Consider the following 20,848-nt stretch of genomic DNA (forward strand, 5'->3'; position numbering starts at 1 on the left):
TGGATTCTGTTATGGGTGTGCTCATGAGGAATTTATAGCCTTACATACATATATTAGAATTGAGGAAAAACCAAAAATGTATGATGTAAATATCCATCTCAATGTGTTAGACAGGAAGAGGAAAACAAACCTACAGAAGGTAGAAAATTTGAAAGAATGAATATAAGAATAAAAATACTAACAATTAAAGTGAAGTGTTGGTTTTTTCAGACATCCAGTTAGGAATGAATAAGTCACAGGGTAAAAGGCACAGGGTAGAGAATGTGTGCGTGATGCTGTAACAGTGATGTCTGGAGACAGGTGGTGGACACAGCATCATGTGTGAGCCTGTCAATCACCATGCTGTGCAACTCACAATAATGGAACATTGCGTATCAACTGTACTCAAATTTTTTAAAAAAGCTAATAAAATTTACAATCCATGGCAAGATTGATCAGTGATAGTGAGAGAAGTCAGGATAATCAATATCAGGAATGAAGAATGCTTCTGCTCACATAAGGAACATGCAGGTTGCTTCCAGGGTGGCAATGGTGTGCCCAGCAGTAGCAGGGGGATACCCACAGGTACTCAACCCCCTGAACTTGTCTGACCCTTTGTCTTTCCTCTGCACATATGGCGGCTGATCTGTGACCAAACAGAAGAATCCATCTCTCAAAAATGGCGACAGTGTTGTTACAACAAAGGAAGTGGGGGCTTTCCTACCTTCTCTCAGTTGGCACCCAGAAGAAATACAAGGTGTAATGAAAGAAATCAATGTACCACTGATTTGCCAGAAATTTTACCATGATGATTATAAAAATGAAAGATACAGAGTGTGAAGGCAGATCCACAGGTAACTGAGTTTTTCAACAAGGCCGATAATGGTTAGACGGCACCAAGGCAGAGTCACATCTCACACTGACAAGCTTAGGGGAAGTGTTACTGCTGGAAGAAGATGGTGGAATCATCACACAGGCAGAGACTGATGGAAATGCAGAAGTCTGTAATGAAGAATTAATAGAGATGATGGTTTGGAAATAAAGTATTTTCAACTCATTCTCCTTCCCATTAGGATAAAATTCAATCTTTTACTTACGTCTTACAAAATAATTTCATTCCAAACACACAAGCTAGCTTCATGAATTATTTTACTGGTGCCCTGTCCCCAACTGATCAAGCTAAGATGAGTCTTATGCAGCTTAAATATAAGAAAGCATGTAGTGGACTCTTTAAGATCATGTTTGCCAATAAATATTACACTGTTGAGCTGGCCGGTTTTTCATGCCCACATTTATTTATTTATTTATTTTCAATATATGAAATTTATTGTCAAATTGGTTTCCATACAACACCCAGTGCTCATCCCAAAAGGTGCCCTCCTCAATACCCATCACCCACCTCCCCTCCCTCCCACCCCCCCATCAACCCTCAGTTTGTTCTCAGTTTTTTTTAATATATGAAATTTATTGTCAAATTGATTTCCATACAACACCCAGTGCTCATCCCAAAAGGTGCCCTCCTCAATACCCATCACCCACCCTCCCCTCCCTCCCACCCCCCATCAACCCTCAGTTTGTTCTCAGTGTTTAACAGTCTCTTATGCTTTGGCTGTCTTCCACTCTAATCTCTTTTTTTTTCTTCCCCTCCTCCATGGGTTTCTGTTAAGTTTCTCAGGATCCACATAAGAGTGAAACCATATGGTATCTGTCTTTCTCTGTATGGCTTATTTCACTTAGCATCACACTCTCCAGTTCCATCCATGTTGCTACAAAGGGCCATATTTCATTCTTTCTCATTGCCACGTAGTATTCCATTGTGTATATAAACCACAATTTCTTTATCCATTCATCCGTTGATGGACATTTAGGCTCTTTCCATAATTTGGCTATTGTTGAGAGTGCTGCTATAAACATTGGGGTACAAGTGCCCCTATGCATCAGCACTCCTGTATCCCTGGGGTAAATTCCTAGCAGTGTTATTGCTGGGTCATAGGGTAGGTCTATTTTTAATTTTTTGAGGAATGTCCACACTGTTTTCCAGAGTGGCTGCACCAATTTTCATTCCCACTAACAGTCATGCCCACATTTAACAGTTGTGCCTTGTTGGGCAGTTTTATTTGAAAATGAAAAAAAAAACTTATTCAAATGAGTTAATTTGTTAGTATAAAATTTCATATATGGTTCACTAAAAATAAATGAAACAAATGTAGTTTAGGATCTGAGGGAAAAATGAATGTCAAAATTTTTGTATAGTGGTTTCTTTACATGTCAGTGTGCATTTATCACTACTGGTGATTTTTAAGCTTGTCTGGTGTGCCTACCCCATGTTGGGCTAGCATCATCTGCACTGAACAACAAGAAACGGAAATTTAGGGGCTCCTGGGTGGCTCAGTTGGTTAAGCGTCCGAACTCAGCTTGTCATGATCTCATGGTCCATGAGTTTGAGCTTTGCTTTGGGCTCTGCGCTGATAGCTCAGAGCCTGGAGCCTGCCTCAGATTCTGTGTGTCTCCCTCTCTGCCTGTCCCTCCCCAACTCATGCTCTGTCTGTCTCTCTCTCTCAAAAATAAACATTAAAGAAGTGTCTATTCATGTTTTCTGCCCATTTCTTCACTGGGTTATTTGTTTTTCAGGTGTGGAGTTTGGTGAGCTCTTTATAGATTTTGGATACTAGCCCTTTGTCCAATATGTCATTTGCGAATATAAAAACTGAGAACAAACTGAGGGTTGATGGGGGGTGGGAGGGAGGAGAGGGTGGGTGATGGGTATTGAGGAGGGCACCTTTTGGGATGAGCACTGGGTGTTGTATGGAAACCAATTTGTCAATAAATTTCATAAAAAATAAAATAAACATTAAAAAATTTAAAAAAACCAAATTTATGTCATTTCCAAATTATAATTGCTCTTTTCCCCCAGTTGAAAAATATAAGGCACTGTTATGAACAACTTTATGTCAACTCTTTTGAAAATTTGCATAAAAAAACAACCTAACTTACCAAAGTTGACACAAGAATAAAAAAAGCTGGAGTCATGCATTCATCATAGAGCTTTGGATGAATTCACTCTGTAATTGTAACTTTCCTATAAGAAAAATCAGGTGGTTTTCCTGGATGGTTTTATTAGATGGTTTTATTGGCAAATTCCATAAAAAATAAAATAAAATTATGGCAATCTTACCAAGTCTTCCATAGAATAGAAAAAGTAAGAAGTATCTGTTAAGCATTCAATGAAGCTATTAGAACATTCATGTAAAAACCATCAATAATAGTACAAGAAATAGAACTTGCAGGCCTATATCAACCAGGAACATCAAAGTGAAAATCCTGAACAAAATAGGATCATATCGATTCCAGTGAAAATACACATTGTGGCTAACATTGCCTTCCTTCAGGTATTTAAAGTTGATTTAATAGTAAAACTCCATCAGTGTGATATATGGACACAAAAGAAAGAAATGTAATATATACTGATATGCATAGAAAAAGCATGCGCTAAATCCAATGTTTATTCATTATAAAAAAACACAATTCATGGAAATCTAGGACTAAGAATCTCCCTAAACTGATAGAAAATCTCTACATAATACCCACAGAATACATGGTTTTTGATAGTGAAATGTTGAAAGGGAAGGATTTCTGCTAACAATACTTCTGTTCTACATTATACTGAAGATCCTAACGAGTGAATTTAAATAAAAAAAAACACAACATTTTTAAAGATTAGGTAAGCAATTATTCAAAAATTATTTGAAAATCTAGGGGGAAAGGTCTAAAATATTATTGAGAATAAATTAAAAAGATAAAAATGGAGAGATAAACCATATTATGCATTGAAATATTTAATGATGTCACCTTCCCCCCAATTTGTATAGATTCAATTCGAAGTCTCAGTACTTTTGTGATATCTGAAAATAAAATAAAATTTGTGTGGGAAAAAATAAAAAACAAAAAAAATAAAATTTGTGGTAATACAAATGGCCACGTATTACTAAGTCTACAATTTCATGTTCCAAGCTTATCTACTAGCTACATGTTTACAATTTTTTAATGTTTATTTATTTTTGAGAGGGGCGGAGAGAGGGGAGAGAGAGAGAGAGAGAGAGAGAGAGAGAGAGAGAGAGAGAGAGAATGCGAGAGTCTGAGACATGGCTCCTTCCTCAGCCACCCACGGTTTCTTTTGGTGTTATCTTCCCCGTGAACTTAGATGCCTTAAATATTTATACTACTGGCTTTTATATAATTCTCCAGCTTTTACTTCCATTTGAGACTAACAACATTCTTTTGTGTAATTTTTTTCTCTTTGCTTTTTCAAAAAAAATTTACATTTATTTATGTATTTTGAGAGAGAGAGAGAAAGAGAGAGAGCACAAGCAGGGGAGGGGCAGAGAGAAGGAGAGAGAGAATCCCAAGCAGGCTCCACACTGTTAGTGCAGAGCCCGACATGGGGCTCGATCCCATGAACCATGACATCATGACCTGAGCCTAAACCAAGAGTTGATGCTGGACTGAGCCACCCAGGTGCCCCTGAATTTGTTGATTTTCTTATGAAGCATTTAGGGCACAGCTGAACATGTACCTTCCATACAAACTGTTCCTTAATTATGCACTTTGTAAATATGGACAATATATATTACATAAGTTGCCAACTATATCTGTACTAATTTTTCTGGGTTAACATGGCTTCCTTCAATCGTAGATTTTTCAAATTAAAAAAAAAGATTCAAATGTTACTTTTATTAGTTATACTCATGAGTAACAAGTTACCCTAAAATTTAGCAGCTTAAAATAAGAAATGGTTATTACCTCAAGATTTTCAGGGATCAAAAATCTAAGTACAGCTTAGCTGACTGCCTGGGAATCAGCCAGCTGCAATAAAAATGTGTCAGCCACAGCTCAGCCATCTCTGGTCTCACGTGGCCAGCTGCCAGGATCCTCAAGTCCTCACTGGGTGTTAGAGCCAGTTATATGCTGTGTGGCAAATTATATGATTCTTTAATTTTTTTCTAAATGTATTAATTTGTAGAAGGACATTTTATGTTAATCAGGGCCAAAGTAATGCATAGGATGAGTTGTGATGGGAAAGTGGTTGGATTCACCAAAAATCATTTAACTGAATATCAATTCCATGAAAGCGAAAATTTCTAGACTTTCAGCCTACATATCCATGGTTAGCCCTTAAATGTAAGTTAACAAACTCTATGCAGAGATGCCTGACTTAAGTCACTTTAATCAAATTAGACATTTTTCTGTGTCTGTATAATTGCACTTTAGTATTGCCTATGTTTTTCATAGATGCTGCTGCTTTCTGCTGTGTCTGTCTGCTCATTACTGTTCAAACTTTCCAAGGGCAGGAGCTGTGACTTCTATCTTCTTTGTATTGTCCTTTGCTCCTCCAGTAACAAATATCAGGCTCTGCCCAAAGAGACATGCTGTGTTAACATTGTGGTCTACACTAATGCCAAATGATACTTGAGGAGAAGAACACAGTGGGCTCATGAGACCAAGAGGCCCTAGGTATTGACTTGGGGGGATCAGGGGACTTTGTGTTAATTGTCAAACCACAGGATAAGGATGAGATATCTGGAATTTGTTCTTACTCTTGGATATAGAATGTTACCACGTTTAACTGCATCCCAGCAGACTCTGTACTTAGGCCGGGAGATGGTCTGGTGAAGCCAAAGAAAAAACTCAGACAGTGAAGAGACCCAGGTGTATTGGGGGAACTTTTGTGCAGGAAGTTCAGGAGCAGCTGGCTGGACAAAACTTCAGGCTGCTGGGATCTATGTACAGCAAACTTTTATAGCATAGAAACTTAGCCCAGCAGCCATCTGTAGATTGTCCTCTCTTCACATGACCAGCACCCCCAGAGGATCAAGGCTGGCCACTCATTTACTCATGGTTACAAAGGAGACCCTCTGGGCTGGACACACCTGCAGACCCTGACCTTGAATGCTGAACAGCAGTACTGCACATTCTGCTTCACGGGACTATAGAGAGAGATCAGGATGTCTACATTTTAAAGGTCATGAGTAATACATTCAGGGTGTGCATGCACAAGCCAACCTTCCAGCACATACCATACACCATCTATTTTTTTAATGTTTATTTATTGTTATTATTTTTAATTTAATTTAAGGTTTTTTTAAATTTGCATCCAAATTAGTTAGCATATAGTGAAACAATGATTTCAGGAGTAGATACCTTAATACCCCTTACCCATTTAGCCCATCCCCCTCCCATAACCCCTCCAGCAACCCTCAGTTTGTTCTCCATATTTGTGTCTCTTCTGTTTTGTCCCCCTCACTGTTTTTATATTATTTTTGTTTCCCTTCCCTTATGTTCATATGTTTTCTCTCTTAAAGTCCTCATGTGAGTGAAGTCATGATTTTTGTCTTTCTCTGACTGACTAATTTTACTTAGCATAATACCCTCCAGTTCTATCCACACAGTTGCAAATGGCAAGATTTCATTCTTTTTGATTGTTGAGTAATACTCCATTGTATACATATACCACATCTGCTTTATCCATTCATCCATCGATGGACATTTGGGCTCTTTCCATACTTTGGCTATTGTTGATAGTGCTGCTGTGAACATTGGGATGCATGTGTCCCTTCAAAACAGCACGCCTGTATCCCGTGGATAAATGCCTAGTAGTGTAATCCCTGGGTCGTTGGGTAGTTCTATTTTTAGTTTTTTGAGAAACCTCCATACTGTTTTCCAGAGTGGCCGCACCAGCTTGCATTGCCACCAACAGTGCAAAAGAAATCCTCTTTCTCTGCATCCTCACCAACATCTGTTGTTGCCTGAGTTGTTAATGTTAGCCATTCTGACAGGTGTGAGGTGCTATCTCATTGTGGTTTTGATTTGTATTTCCCTGATGATGAGTGATGTAGAGCATCTTTTCCTGTGTCCGTTGGCCATCCGGATGTCTTCCTTGGAGAAGTGTCTATTCATGTCTTTTGCCGATTTCTTCACTGGATTATTTGTTTTTTTGGTGTTGAGTTTGGTAAGTTCTTTATAGACTTTGGATACTAACCCTTTATCTGATATGCCATTTGCAAATATCTTCTCCCATTCTGTCAGGTGCCTTTTAGTTTTCCTGACTGTTTCCTTTGCTGTGCAGAAACTTGTGATTTTCATGAGGTCCCAATAGTTCATTTTTGCTTTTGTTTCACTTCCTCTAGAGACATATTTAGTAAGTTGCTGCAGCCAAGATCAAAGAGGTTTTTGCCTGCTTTCTCCTCGAGGATTTGGATGGCTTCTTGTCTTACATTGAGGTCTTTCATCTATTTTGAATTTTTGTGTGTGTGTGTATGGTGTAAGAAAGTGGTCCAGTTTCATTCTTCTGCATGTCGCTGTCCAGCTTTCCCAGCACCACTTGTTGAAGAGATTGTCTTTATTCCATTGGATATTCTTTCCTGCTTTGTCCAAGGTTAGTTGGTCATACATTTGTGGGTCCATTTCTGGGTTCTCTATTCTGTTCCATAGATCTGAGTGTCTGTTCTTGTGCCAGTACCATACTGTCTTGATGATTATAGTTTTTTAGTATAGCTTAAAGTCTGGGATTGTGATGCCTCCTGCTTTGTTTGTTTGTTTGTTTTTTTCCCAGATTGCTTTGACTATTTGGGGTCTTTTCTGGTTCCATACAAATTTTAGGATTATTTGTTCTAGCTCTGTGAAGAATGTTGGTGTTACTTTGATAGTGATTGCGTTGAATATGTAGATTGCTTTGGGTACTATCAACATTTTAATATTATTTGTTCTTCCTACCCAAGAGCATGGAATGTTTTTCCATTGTTTTGTGTCTTCTTCCATTTTCTTTTATAAGCTTTCTATAGTTTTCAGTGTATAGATTTTTCACCTCTTTGGATAGATTTATTCCTAGGTATTTTGTGGGTTTTGGTGCATGTAAATGGGATCAATTCCTTGATTTCTCTTTCTATCAGTTCATTGTTGATGTATAGGAATGCAACCGATTTCTGTGCATTGATTTTACATCTTGCAACTTTGCTGAATTCATGAATCAATTCTAGCAGGTTTTTTTTTTTTTGGTGGGATCTTAGGGTTTTCCATATAGAGTTATCATGTCATCTGCAAAGAGTGAAAATTTGACCTCCTCCTGGCTGATTTGGATGTCTTTTATTTCTTTGTGTTGTCTGATTGCAGAGGCTAAGACTTCCAATACTATGTTGAATATCAGTGGCGAGAGTGGACATCCCTGTCTTGTTCTGACCTTAGGGGGAAAGCTCTCAGTTTTTCCCCATTGAGGATGATATTAGCGTTGGGTCGTTCATATATGGTTTTTACGATCTTGAGGTATGATCCTTCTATCCCTACTTTCTTGAGGGTTTTTATCAAGCAAGGGTGCTGTATTTTGTCAAATTCTTTCTCTGCATCTATTGAGAGGATCATAGGGTTCTTGTCCTTTCTTTTTGATGTGATGAATCTGGTTAATTGTTCTGTGGATATTGAACCAGCCCTGCATCCCAGGTATAAATCCCTCTTCGTCATGGTGAATAATTTTTTTAATGTATTGTTGGATCTGGTTGGCTAATATCTTGTTGAAGATTTTTGCATCCATGTTCAACAGGGAAATTGGTCTACAGTTCTCCTTTTTAGTGGGGTCTCTGTCTGGTTTTGGAATCAAGGTAATGCTGGCTTCATAGAAAGAGTTTGGATGTTTTTCTTCCATTTCTATTTTTTGGAACACCTTCAAGAGAATGGGTGTTAACTCTTCCTTAAATGATTGGTAGAATTCGCCTGGAAAGCCATCTGGCCCTGGACTCTTGTTTTTTGGCAGATTTTTTATTACTAATTCTATTTCCTTACTGTTTATGGGTCTGTTCAAATTTTCTATTTCTTCCTGTTTCACTTTAGGTAGTGTATATGTTTCTAGGAATTTGTCCATTTCTTCCAGATTGCCCATTTCATTGGCATATAATTGCTCATAATATTCTCTTATTATTGTTTTTATTTCTGTTGTGTTGTTTGTGATTTCTCCTCTTTCATTCTTGATTTTACTTATTTGGGTCCTTTCCTTTTTCTTCTTGATCAAACTGGCTAGTGGTTTATCAATTTTGTTAATTCTTTCAAAGAACCAGCTTCTGGTTTCATTGATCTGTTCTACTGTTTTTTTGGTTTCGGTAGCATTAATTTCTGCTTGAATGTGTATTATTTCCTGTCTTCTGCTGGTTTGGGTTTTATTTGTTCTTTTTCCAGCTCCTTAAGGCATAAGGTTAGGTTGTGTATCTGAGATCTCTCTTCCTTCTTTAGGAAGGCCTGGATTGCTATATACTTTCCTCATATGACCGCCTTTGCTGCATCCCAGAGGTTTTGGGTTGTGGTGTTATCGTTTTCATTGACTTCCATATACCTTTTCATTTCCTCTTTAACTGCTTGGTTAGCCCATTCATTCTTTAGTGGGATAGTCTTCAGTCTCCAAGTATTTCTTACCTTTCCAATTTTTTTCTTGTGGTTGATTTTGAGTTTCATAGCATTGTGGTTTGAAAATATGCACGGTATGATCTCGATCTTTTTGTACTTACTTAAGGCTGATTTGTGTCCCAGTATATGGTCTATTCTGGAGAATGTTCCATGTGCACTGGAGAAGAATGTATATTCTGCTGCTTTAGGATGAAATGTTCTGAATATACATGTGAAGTCCATCTGGTCCAGTGTGTCATTCAAAGCCATTGTTTCCTTGGTGATTTTTTGATTAGATGATGTGTCCATTGTTGTGAGTGGGGTGTTGAAGTCTCCTTCTATAATGGTATTACTATCAATGAGTTTCTTTATGTTTGTGATTAATTGATTTATATATTTGGGTGCTGCCACATTTGGCACAGAAATGCTTACAATTGTTAGGTCTTCTTGGTCTATAGACCCCTTGATTATGATAAAATGCCCTTCTGCATCTCTTGATATGGTCTTTATTTTAAAGTCTAGATTGTCTGATATAAGTATGGCTACTCCAGCTCTCTTTTGTTGACCATTAGCATGATAGATGGTTCCCTATCCCCTTATTTTCAATCTGAAGGTGTCTTTAGGTCTAAAGTGGGTCTCTTGTAAACAGCATATAGATGGATCTTGTTTTCTTATCCATTCTGTTACCGTATGTCTTTTGATTGGAGGATTGAGTCCATTGATGTTTAGAGTGAGTACTGAAAGATATGAATTTATTGCCATTATGATGCTTGTAGAGTTGGAGTTTCTGGTGGTGTTTTCTGGTCCTTTCTAATCTTTTGTTGCTTTTGATATTCATTTATTTATTTATGTATATGTATATATATGCATATGTATATATATATATATATTTTTTTTCATCTTTTCTCCCCTCAGAAATCCCCCCTTGCAGGGAAATTTCTTGCAGGGCTGGTTTAGTGGTCACAAACTCCTTTAATTTTTGTTTGTCTGGGAAACTTTTTTATCTCTCCTTCTATTTTGAATGACAGCCTTGCTGGATAAAGAATTCTTGGCTGTCTATTTTTCTGATTCAGCACACTGAATATATTCTGCCACTCCTTTCTGGCCTGCCAAGTTTCTCTGGATAGGTCTGCTGCAAACCTGATCTGTCTTCCCTTGTAGGTTAGGGACTTTTTTCCCTTGCTGCTTCCATGATTCTCTCCTTGCCTGAGTATTTTGTGAATTTGACTATGATATGCCTTGTTGATGTCGGTTTTTGTTGAATCTAATGGGGGTCCTCTGTGCTTCCTGGATTTTGATGTCTGTGTCTTTCCCCTGGTTAGGAAAGTTTTCTGCTATCATTTGCTCACATAACCCTTCTACCCCTATTTCTCTCTCTTCCTCCTCTGGGACCCCTATGATTCTGATGTTGTTCCTTTTTAATGAGTCATTGATTTTTCTAATTCTTAAATCATGCCTTTTGCCTTAATCTCCCTCTTTTTTTCTGCTCCATTATTCTCTATAAGTTTGTCCTCTATAAGGCAGTCCTCTATAAGACTCTATAAGACTGTCCTCTATAAGGCAGTCCTCGCTGATTCTCTGTTCTGCCTAGTCCATCCTTTCTGCTGCTGCATCCATCTGTGATTGCAGCTCAGTTATAGCATTTTTAATTTCATTGTGGCTATTTTTGACTTCTTTTATCTCTGCAGAAAGGGATTCTAGTCTATTTTCGACTCCAGCTAGTATTCTTATTATCATGATTCTAAATTCTCGTTTAGACATCTTGCTTGTGTCTGTGTTGGTTAAATCCCTGGCTGTCGTTTCTTCATGCTCTTTCTTTTGGGGTGAATTCCTTCGTTTTGTCATTTTGAAGGGAGAAAAGGAATTAATGAGGTAGAAAAATTGAAATTAAAAAAATTAAAAATAAAAAATATAAAAATTAAAAATTAAACACACACACACACACAAATTGAATAGATGATGCTAGAACCTAGATGTGTTTTGGTCTGGGTGGTAAAAGTGGTTTCATAGATTAGAGAAAAAAAACAGAGGCAGAGAAAAAAACAAAAGAAAATCATTTGAGAATTTGAAAAAAATGAATACCCTGAAGTAAACTAAAATGTGATTATGGGGATAAAATAGAACTTGAAAAAATATACACAAAAGTAAAGAATATAGTAGAAAAAAATTAAAGGGAAACATTTTAAATAAAAGTTAATAAATGTGAATTTTTCTTTTTCTGTATTTAGGAAAAAAGAAAATAAACGAAAAAGAGAAAAAAAGAAAAAAGAAATCGTTTGAAAATTTAAAAAAGTGAATACATTGTAGTAGACTAAAATAGAATGACGGAAGTAAATTAGAATTTTAAAAAATTACATAAAAGCAAAAAATATAGTAATGAAAATTAAATAATATTTTAATAGAAATTGAAAGTAAAAATGAAGTTTTTCTCTTAGTGTATTCACAAAAAAGAAAGGAAATGGAAAAGAAAAAAAAAGAAAAAGAAAGGAAAAGAAAAAAAAGGAAATTGTTTGAAAATTTGAAAAGGTGAATACACTGAAGTAGACTAAAATAAAATGATGGAAGTAAAGTATAGGTTGTAAAAATTTACACAAAAGTAAAAAATATAGTAATAAAATTAAAGAAAGATATTTTTAATAAATTTGAAAATAAAAATGAATTTTTTATTTCTGTATTCAAGAAAAAGAAAAGAATTGTAAAAGAGAAAAAGAAAAAAAAAAAGAAAGAAAATTGAATAGATGAACCTGCTAACAGACTGAAGTAGGACTGAAATTTTTTCTTTTTCCCCTAGAAGTCAGTCTACGTAGCTCTTTATAGTCCATAAATTAAGCCGGCAGTGAGACTTGTGTTCTTGAAGAGTGAAGTTGGCCCAGTTGGGCAGGGCTCAGTGTAACAGCTCTGCTTTCTACTATATGGCCCTGCTAGACCACTGGGGTGGATTGTTGCAGTGCTCGTAGGTGTGTATGTGCATGTGTGGGAGTGGTGAAAATGGTGCCACCCTGCTACCCAGTCTGTTCTCCCTGATTGGCAATCGTGCACCCATCCTCTGTCTTCAGCTCTCATACACTTCCCGCTTTTTCACTCTCTGTGACCAGGCCCCAGGTAGTACCACTCTCCCAAGTTTTGTCTCAGATGTGGCTATTTTCCCCAGCCCCTTACTTCTGAAGGACTGCGGCTTTGACCCATTCTGCCCCTCTGTGGGAGGGTCTCGCTGAGCAATGGCTGAGTGAGCAATGGCCAAATATCGGCTGCACCCAGGGTATACCCTGGATTGTTGCCGGTGCCCCGAGACTGCAGCCAGGTGCCAGCCCATCCCAGAAAATGTTCACGGGACAGTGTAGCATCAGTGTTTCAGGGATTATGGAAAATCACAACACATATCAGGCACCAGGCTTCACCCTTAACTACCTTGCCCCAGCACCAGCAAATGTGGCTGCCTTCTGGGGTCTGCTGGGACCAGGTGGCTTCAACAGTCTCTACCAAATGTCCTTCTGGCAGTGGAACTGCTTTACCCCGTGTGGCCCCATATCCTCCCAGACCCCACTCTGTTCCTGGGGATTCGCCCTTCCCACCAGAGCACCTCCAGGTATCGAGCTGTGGAATTGCCTCCTTTGTCCTCCCCTTGTTTACAGTCTTAATGGAATTTAAACCCTCTCATTTCTCCTTTCTCCTTTGTCCCTTTTTAGTTTAGTCCCTGCAGCTGTTTCCAGTTTTCCACTTTCTCTCCAGCTGTTTTCAGGGATGGGTGCCTTTCCTGTATGCTCCTTCTCCCACCCCCCAGTCTCCGTCCTCTCTCCACCTGCAAAAGTAGTTCCCTACCTTTCGTGGCTTCTTGCTCCTCAAGTTCAGCTCTCCACGCTGCATACCTGCTGAATTCTGTGGTTCAGGTTGTGCAGATTGTTGTGTTAATCCTGCAATCAGTTTTCTAGGTGTGTAGGGTGGTTCAGTGTTGGTCTGGCTGTATTTCACGGACACGAGACAGAAAAAAGCTTCCATGCTGTTTCACATCTTGGCTCCTTCCCATACACTATCTTCAGTCAGGCTCCCAGAAGCAGATTCTGACATGAGCTCTTAGCAGGAGTGGAGTGAAGGAGGCAAGGCAGAGTAGGAAAGCTAAGCAAGGGTGATGCAAGCATTGGTCTTGTCCCTGAGGAGACCTGCATACAAATTTTGTGGTAGCATCCAGTTTCACATCAAGGCAGGGAGCCAGCCTTTGCCACCCTAGGTCAGTCAGTCACTGGCCTCTGGCTGCTCTGGAGAGAGAGGATGGCTCACTTTCTAATGAGAGTAATACTTCAGCAGAGGAGATCTGTGCTCAACATTAGAATCTGTCAGTGTCAATCAACACATCAGGAGCCTGCAAAGAACAAAAGTTATAGTTGTTTTACTTGTCACACAAAAAGCATTTGATAAAGGTCAGCATGTGTTTATGACTCCAAAACTTTACTAAAGTAATAATAAAAGGGAATTTCACACAGTTACTAAGTGTTATATGTGAACAAACCAGAGCAATCACCTGTAATGGAGAAACTACAGATGCTTTCCTGTAGGGTTAGGATGTCCACTACCATTGCTGTTTCTTTGCCAATATTAGTCCATCCTATCAGGCGAGATCCAGAAACATGTTATGTAATGATTAAAAAGAGATGAGACTTTATATGTACCATGAACTCTCTAGAAATCAAAGAGAATCAATAGACTAAGAAGAGAGTTCACCAAAATTTCTGGATAATGATATAGTAGAGAGAAGATGCAACTGATATTATAGCATACAGAATTAATTTATTAGAGATACATAGAACTATATGGACAAAGTATTAAATTGTTTGAACTGGCATGAGTAAAGATTTGTATAAAATGAATAAAAATGGACCAGTTTTTTTTACACCATACACAAAAATAAATTCAAAATGTATGGAAGACCTAATGTGAGAGAGGAAACCATCAAAATCTTGGAGGAGAAAACAGGCAGTAACTTCTTTGATCTCAGCCACAGCAGCTTTATTAGATAGTTCTTGTGAGGCAAGGGAAACAAAAGCAAACATTAACTATTGGGACCTCATCATGATAAAAAGCTTCTGCACAGCAAATTAACAATGAAAGCTAAAATGCAACTGACGGAATAGGAGAAGATATTTGCAAATAACAAATCTGATAAAGGGTTTGTATACAAAATCTATAAAGAACTTACCAAACTCAACACCCAAAAAACATATCCAGTTAAGAAATGGGCAGAAGACATGAACAGACACTTTTCCAAAGAAGACATCCAGATGGCTAACAGAAACATGAAAAAATGCTCAAAATCACTTATTATGGAAATACAAATCAAAACCAGGATGAGATACCACCTCACACCTGTCAGAGTGGCTAAAATTAACAACTCAAACAACAATAGATGTTAGCAAGGATGTGGAGAAAGAGGAACCCTTTTGCACTGTTGATGGGAATGCAAACTGATACAGCCACTCTGGAGAACAGTGTGGAGGTTCCTCAAAAAATTAAAAATAGAACTATCCTACAACACAGCAATTGCACTACTAGCTATTTATCCAAAGGATATAGGAGTGCCTGTTTGAGGGGCACAGGCACCCCAATGTTTATAGCAGCACTACCGACAACAGCCAAATTATGGAAAGAGCCCAAATGCCCATTGACTGATGAATGGATAAAGAAGACATGGTGTGTGTGTGTGTGTGTGTGTGTGTGTGTGTGTGTATTCCATTAGATATATAATGGAATATTACTTGGTGTTGAAAAAGAATGAAATCTTTTCCACAATGTAGATGAAACTGGAGTATATTATGCTAAATGAAAAAACTCAGAGAAAGCCAAGTACCACAAGATTTCACTCATATCTGGAATTTAAGAAACAAAAGAAACAAGCAAAGTGGGAAAAAGAGAGAAACCAAGAAAGAGACTGTTAACTACAGAGAACACACTGGTGGTTTCCAGAGGGGAGGTAGGGGGTGGGATGAAATAGGTGATGGAGATTAAGGAGAGCACTTGCTGGGATGAGCACTGAATGTTGTATGGAAGTGTTGAATCACTAAATTCTATACCTGAAACTGATATTACACTGTATGTTAACTAATTGGGATCTAATTAAAACTTTAAAAAATATTTACATAAATTAAGTTATTATGTGTCTTTGGCTAGAGACACATTAAAATATGTCAATTTTCTCCTACATAATTTATAAGTTGATACAATGAACTTAAACTTCTAAATATTGTATGAGGGTAATTTTTGAATATGAAAAAAAAATTAAAGGAAGAATTGTCCAACCTGACAGTAAGACATATTATAAGGCCTATTAATAGAAAATCATGTTCTTGGCTCAGAAACAAAAGTCCCGTGGGGCAGAGATCTCAGAGACAGCCAGGTATCTGGGTGGAGACAGAATGAATACTAATCATGGAACTACAACAAATGGAGAAAGTTTGGGAGGACTTTGGAAAAACCAGATCACTAAATGCAGAAAACTAAAATTAGATTTCTAACTTTCAGTCTGTAAAAAAAGATGAACTGTGTAAGAAGAATGGGTTAAAAACAAAAATTTAAATTTGAAAACTATGAAGTTAATATAAAAGTATAAGAGAATATATTTGTGACCTAGCATGAGGAAAAACTTCCTAAATAAGCCTCAAAATGCACAACCCAGAACCTGAGAAATCACAGATTTTATCGTGACCCAATCAAAGGTTTGTTTCTATTAAAGACATTATATAGTTAACACACAGATGGTAGATGACTAGAAGTTATTTGCAAACACTAAGATTTATAAGTGACTGATGATGTCCTATACAAATAAGGAAATCCTACAAGGGAATAAGAAAAGGTGGGAAACTTAATCAAGAATATGTAGGAAGGGTAAACAGAGGCAGGTTGAGAGGAGAGAAAACCCGAATGGCTGAGGAAGCAATGTCTTCACGGAGATGTTCAAGACTGCTGGTGACCTGAGTAAGGCAGGTCACAACAAGGACGTGTACGGAGCCTGGTGTGCTGCTGTGGACGGCACACGTATCTCTGGGGGAAATGGTAGAGTTGTGAAGACCAATTCTGTGCAATTTACACTTTCCTGAAAGCTTCACTGTGCTGTCAGGGCACTTCCCTTCGCACGAGGTGCGTCCCGGCCAGATGATGGTCTCTAGCTTCCCAGAGGGATAAAGTGTGTGATACATAATGATGGGACAGATTTCGGAATGATGGGATTATATTCTACAGTCATCATGGTGGTGTCAGGAACTAAATTGCTTTGAAAATGGCTTAACATCATAACATGTGGATTGGGAGGGAGAAGTGGTCTCCAGACATTTTTGTTCCTCAATCAATTTTATTAAAAAGCTTTTTAGCACAATGTGCTGTGTGTCTTACAAGATGTTAGGGTATGACGTCTCTGTTTCAGCTGGGATCTCAAAGCCAACGGGCAAATCTACCAAAAGTAAGGTTCTACATCACCAACTTTTGCACAACTTGCAAAGAAGTGGATATTTAAAGAACTGATTCAGTGGCTGCAGAGTTAATCTGTGTGTTAACTTTCCTTGGTGAGACTGGGTGTGCTGTATAAGCCTCCCCAGCTCCAGAAGGAAATGAGGCTGCTTCTCCTTAAGTCAGCAGAGAAAAAGATTGTATTATCTGCCTGGGATTTTAGTGCCCGAGGCTGATATTCTGCGCTGTGGCAAAGTGGCAAGGAAGTAGCGAGCTGCATATCCTCGGCTGGTGGGGAAGGGATGCAAGAAACTTCTCACTGGTCAGCTGGGGCCGAGAGGAGCAGTTCTGATTCCTCATGAGATGTCCTGAAGCAGGGCTATGACGGAAGCAGAGCTGCTGGATGGAGCCTCCGCGGCAGGAATCACCGCGAGTGTGTCTCAGGACTTGTGCCCAGAGGTCCCGGTGGTGTATCTCCAAGGCTCTGGAAGGGGCCCCGCAAGATACGGGATCTTCTGCATCAAGGGTCACAGGCTTGCGCATCCGCTCCCGCGCGCTGCACTGGCCCTCGGGGACCGAGGAGACGCTCAGGTACAAGACCCCTCGTTCGGTCTCCGGGGGCCATCATTATCGCCACTCCTTGTGCTCATAAAAGCAGCTCCATGGCACATTCTGAGTCTGAATGGTAACCTTCACTCCTTTGGCGTGTTTTCCATCACGGGCGAGTAAGTGTTCTCTAATTCCCCAGCTAGACTCCTCTTCTGTTGAAGACACGCTCCCCCATGCCTTGCTCTGGGGAGTGTGATGAGCCCAGGGAGGACGGAGGCTGACTGTGTGCGAACCAGGGGCTTCCTTCCTTTCGGGTGACTTGATATCACTCAGAAGGTCCCTCTACTGGTTTGCTGCTTCCTTATTAAATAAAAGGTAGTGTCTTTATTCTGCGAAAATAGAGAAGAGACTAAAGTGCCACGTACTGTGGACAAGTGTCAGAAACACGCCCTGCCTGGGTTCATCACAAGCAGACTCTCTCACGTGTCCCTGCGTGCTGGGTATTATTTCTGAGGCCCTGGCAGTGCTCAGCAGTTTCTGTGTTTGCTGTGTGATATCAGTTGTAAGTAAGGGATTGCATAATATACTTTGATAATTCTGGCCAGTTAACACTGTATTTCTAAGGTTCCTGTTTTGAGAACTCTGTCTAATGAAGACGCACCGAGTCTGTTAGAAGGAAGCAAGGGAGTCGGGACTTTCTCATGGATTTTCTGAGGCCAATTCTTTATGGGTCCTCAGTGGCCATCCTTGAGACCTTGGTGTGCTGTGAACCCCTGGAAACGTTTATTTTTTTTCTTGTATTATGCCAGATTTCTTCGTCTTGGATAAGAGAGGGAAGAGATGTTTTCCTGTAAGTCTGTGTGAAATATCTGTGCTCCACCTGGAGAATTATGACCCGTGGTCTCGTCCGTGCTGGGGTCGATCCACACCCACGGTGTCACCTGTAAAGTGACTTGAGTGCCACCCGGGGGACATTGTTCCAGATTTGGAGGAAGGGTAATTCTTTTTTTTCTAGTTTGCTAACTGTGTGAGCTTAAAAGCATTAGTTATCTTCTGTCATTTTTAGTTTCCTCAACAATAACTCATGACTATATGGGAATAAAATGATTTGGCAGATGTGAAACCTTTTTTCTAAGTTCTACAGCTTTATGAATATGTAAGGAAGAGAAGGAACTCTCTCTCTCTCTTTTTTTTTTTTTCTTGGAAATTCTGCTGGAGTGCCTGGCATTCCCACAGTGGTGATCCATTACCCAATGTGAAACCACTGCGTCCCCAAGTAACCTGTGAGGAAACAGATGAGTAAAACAGGACAAGTGTCCCCCAGGATTAAGGCCACGTAGATGACATAAATCACACAAATACACTCAGGGTGTAGTTGAGATCTAAACAGAAGCCCGTAGTTCTCAGGAAGGGGGAAACATAATTTTCAGTGGAAGCAAACAGTCACCTTTGAGCTGAGCTTTGAGGAAATGAAGATTGGCGGATAGAAATGGGGCAGGAGGAAGGACAGCTGGGCTCAGTAGATGCAAATGATGAAAAGGGTGGATCCTGAAAAACTAAAGAAAAGATACTGTGGTTTCCAGGTGGTCCTGTCAGGGCGGAGCACTGTGTGAATTATGTCACCCGCCCCTGCAGGACAGCTCACCCAGCACATGGGGCTGGGAAGGACATGGTTGGGGGACCAGATGATTGTGGGGCAGACAAGCCTGGGGACCCAGATGACAGGGTGGTGAGGGAGAAGAAGACCTGGGGAAGGGGCTGGGGTGGTGCAAGCCCCTCTGTCTGCTGACTCCTGTTCCCTCCCTAGACCTGTGCTGTGTGGGACGTGGGTTTCCAGCAGGGAAACCTTCCTTGAAGGGTGGTCTGGCAGGAAAGTTGGTCCTGTGATGGCAGTGCCATTGTCATGCATTAACTGAAATCAAGGAACTGCCTGTATTTCTTCCTGTCTTTCTCCTCCTTCCTCCCTGTCCCGGTTTGCTGCTGCTTTATCCAGCCCATGAGTTCTGGAAGCCAGTGCTCACTCCCTGCTCCCCGCTGTCCCATCCACACCAACCATGTCATACTGACCTATTAGAGCTTGTCTCTCTAGGACCACTTTTCCTTTTGTCCAAGACAATCACTATTTCTCTGACGTATTTCCGTGCATTATCTCAAAGTTTCCTCAAACACCACACAGCTGACACTGAACCCATGATTTTCCCTTGGAGCCAGGCCCCTTCCAGCTTTCCCTGTGCTGGTCACTGACCCTGCCACCCATGTAGTCGCTCAAACCAGGAACCTAGGTCAGCACAGCACAGTCCTCAAGGTTGGTAACTGAAATGTATATCTGTGTAACTTTAGGCAAATTATTTAATCTCTCTGAAGCTTATTTTTTTTTAATGTGGGCTTGTAACATGGGCATGATGTGCTATTTCATGGGCTTTTGTGTTTGGTGTCAGAATGGGAGGCTTTAAGGCTTGTGGAGCCACTGGTCAGTCCATGTATGTCCATGGCGATTATTGTTCCTAATTCACTGTCTTCCTCACTTTGTACCCCAAATTCACAAATTGTGTCTCCTAATATCCCTCCACTGCCTCTTTTTCCTCTGACTCAGTCCTTACCACTATAGTCTGAAATACTATCACCTCCTATCTGGACAACTGAAACAGTGACCTTGTTCTGTCCACTACTCCCCCTTCCAGTCCATTGTCCATTCAGCGGCCAGAAGGGCCTTCCAGAACATGGACATCTCTGGTCCCTGAAATATCCTCCTTCTGACGTTAGATCCTGAATGACTCCAACCCCACCCGAGTGCCTCCTGGCCCTCCTGGCCCTCCCCCTCATTCTGGGCTCCTGGGCCTCCCAGCTTCATGCTGCCTCCAGCCTCCAGACTTCACACCCAAGTCACCTTGACCTGCCTAACCCCTGCTCATACCTGACATTTCAATCCATGTTTTCTCAGGGAAGTTTTTTGATGACATCTCTGGATCAGGGTAGACCCTATGCTGTTTTCCTTTAAATCAATTATTACAGTTTTTAATATATTTTTAAAAAACTCTTTGGTAAATTTATAACCCCAATATGCATTCTCCTGAAGGTATGGTCAAATCCTGCTTTGTTCATCTTTTCATTTTTAGCACAAACCACCAGGCCCGGCAGAGAGTAGTTTCTCAAAACATAGTTGTTGAATAAAATGAGCAGGGCGCGTTAGCCTAGCAGGTTGGTCTAATTTATCCTCAGAAGTAGGAGGCAGGGCTACAAAAATAAGTGTAGGCAGAGTTTAGGGATGAGAGAAAAGACAGACTAGGGACCAGGGTTTAGGGATTCTTTTGTTGATGGAACAAAGTTGTCCTGGAGACTTCAGGGAAATTTAAGCCTTTATCCGGCGTGTTCTCACTCTTCTGGAAATGTCCAGAGTAGTTCACAGGGAGAGGAGCCTGCAGTGAAAACAATAGCACCAGCAACCTGGCACGCGGGCACAGGATGG

At 39.9% G+C, this 20,848-nt stretch overlaps 1 protein-coding gene across 9 annotated transcripts in view; it reads left to right on the forward strand.

Annotated features, from left to right (window-relative positions):
- The window catches only part of LOC125165718 (olfactory receptor 2G3-like), a 278,541-nt gene that overhangs the window by 164,020 nt on the left and 93,673 nt on the right, over positions 1–20,848 (forward strand). Inside the window, exon 1 of one of the 9 annotated variants that reach the window (XR_007152201.1) lies at positions 18,335–18,378. The exons of the other annotated variants lie outside the window; for them this stretch is intronic. The gene's annotated coding sequence lies outside the window, so the exon portion shown is untranslated. Of the gene's footprint in view, positions 1–18,334; positions 18,379–20,848 lie in introns of those variants that run through there. 9 annotated transcript variants of the gene reach the window in all.

The sequence above is a fragment of the Prionailurus viverrinus genome, chromosome B2 (assembly GCF_022837055.1).
Source record: "Prionailurus viverrinus isolate Anna chromosome B2, UM_Priviv_1.0, whole genome shotgun sequence".
NCBI lineage: Eukaryota > Metazoa > Chordata > Mammalia > Carnivora > Felidae > Prionailurus > Prionailurus viverrinus.